The 2,149-nt window shown below is 38.0% G+C and overlaps 1 pseudogene; it reads right to left on the bottom strand.

Annotated features, from left to right (window-relative positions):
• Positions 1-1,488: 1,488 nt before the first annotated feature.
• Positions 1,489-1,587, bottom strand: LOC132282958 (small nucleolar RNA R71; annotated as a pseudogene).
• Positions 1,588-2,149: the final 562 nt, after the last annotated feature.

Here is a 2,149-nt window from a genome sequence, read left to right as displayed (position 1 = left end):
ATTGAGCTTGCTTAATCTTAATTGTAGTTTAATCAACCAAACAATTTACCTTTGATCACTCAACCTACTAACCCTAAGCATTGTTTCCATTCCTAGTAGCCCTCTAATCCCTTGGGACGATCCCTACTCACTCTTGCTATGTTAGTAGTAGTGTTGGTAGTGGTTTTTATAAATTTAAACTTGACCTAAAAAACTTTTCTTGAACTGTGCATTCACTACATTATTTTGGTGTATAGGAACGGCCAAGAAGCGTCAAATTTTGGTGCCGTTGCCGGCAATTTGAATTGGCAACGCCATATTTTGGAAACAATTAAGGATTAGTACTCTTTTGATCGTGTCTTTACTTTATTTTTATTTTTTTTGGTTACTTATTGTTTTTGTTCTTATTTGGCTTGGTGAATTGAGTGAAGAAAGTTGAGCAATGGAGAATTCAAAGCAAGGAGCTAAGCTAAGCATAAAAAGGACTAAAAATCTAAAAAATGCAAAGCATAGCAAAGCTTGGAAGTTGAAAATGAATTGAAGTTACTTAAGGACCCTTTGTGAAATCTTTATAACTCAAGCTCTAGTTAAATCGTCGGCCCGCGTAGAGGCTTGTTTTTCGTTTCTTTGATAAATCGTAAGCCCATGTGGAGGCTATTTACTTTTCTTTGCATATTGTTCAAGCATGGGAGCATGGGATCATTGTATGTGGAGATTTGTTGATTGATTTGTTGAGGGGGCGAAGTGTTTGTTACTTGCTTATTTGCTTGTTATTTGTCTTTGCTATTGTATGCATGGTCATAGGTCATTAAATCCTACTCTTGTCCCTTTTAATTTCCATCTTGAATCAGTTATTCGTAATCGCAGGGGAAGAGGTAGTTCTCATCACTCCATTTCACCAATGGAGAATTTGAATGACAACCATATGGAAGACCTTGGTCACATAGACCAACAAGGCATCCTCCACCCTAATGTGCATCATGAAAATGTTCAAGTACCATTAGGCATGCCTAGACCATTCATTCCACCACAACAACAAGGCTAAATTCCATTGGGAATGCCTCAACCAATCTTTGCTCCACAACCTCCCATGGTTCAAGCTAATCAAGGTGTTCATGTAGCACCACCAATTATGAATCCTCCCATTGCATTAAGAGATCATTATGTGCCTAATGAATATAATGCACCCATTTGCATTCAATTGCCTCCATTTAGAGCACATCACTATGAAATCAAACCACAAACCATTCAAATGCTTCCTAACTATCATGGACTTGATAGTGAAGAACCTTATAAGCATTTGGATGAGTTTCTTGAAGTGTGTTCCACTGTGAAATACACGGACATGCTGGAAGAAGTTTTAAGACTTAAACTTTTTCCTTTCACCCTTAAAGACAAGGCAAAATATTGGTTCAACAATCTTAAGCCTTTTTCGATAACCTCTTGGGCGGAAATGCAACAAGAGTTCTTGAAAAAGTACTACCTGGTATCAAAGACCAATGCCATGAGAACTTTAATTAGAGAATTTTCTCAAGGGGATGGGGAAATGTTTCATGAGGCATGGGAAAGGTTTAATGATTTGCTTAGAAAGTGCCCTCATCATGACATACCTAAGTGTCAACTAGTCCAATATTTCTTTGAAAGTTTACCAGATAATCACTAGGGTATGGTTGATGCATCTATAGGTGGTTCTTATCTTGATAAGCATGAAAATGATGTGTGGCAATTGTATGAAAGTATGAGTGAAAATTCAATGCATAGGTCCTTATCTTCTAAAAATGGTAAAAACCTAGGTGGAAGGAAGAATGTCGGCTTCTACCAAGTTGACAATTCCAATGACATAGCCGCCGAGATGAAATCCTTATCTCAAAGGTTTGATCAACCAAAATTCGGCGAATCAAGTATCTTCCTCCCCTACTCATATTCATCATCGTGCATTTAATGAATCTTGCATTCTACTTTCAATTGTCCCCATGGACATGTGCAAAGTGAGCCCCATAAGCAAGTCAATGCTACATTTTTTAATCAAGGGAATAATCCCTATGGCACTCATTACAATTCAAGTTGGAGGAACCATCTGAACTTTTTCTTAGAAAAGCCAAGGGGAAGGTTTAAACCCTCCCAAGGTGGTTTTCAAGGGAAGTATGTTCCGCCACCAATGCAAGGCCAA

The sequence above is a fragment of the Cornus florida genome, unplaced genomic scaffold (genome assembly GCF_030987335.1).
Source record: "Cornus florida cultivar Cherokee Brave unplaced genomic scaffold, ASM3098733v1 CherokeeBrave_3.0.0_Hap2_Chr01, whole genome shotgun sequence".
Taxonomy (NCBI): Eukaryota; Viridiplantae; Streptophyta; class Magnoliopsida; order Cornales; family Cornaceae; genus Cornus; species Cornus florida.
Note: the sequence above shows the minus strand (reverse complement) of the source record. Positions and strands in the feature narration are given on the sequence as shown.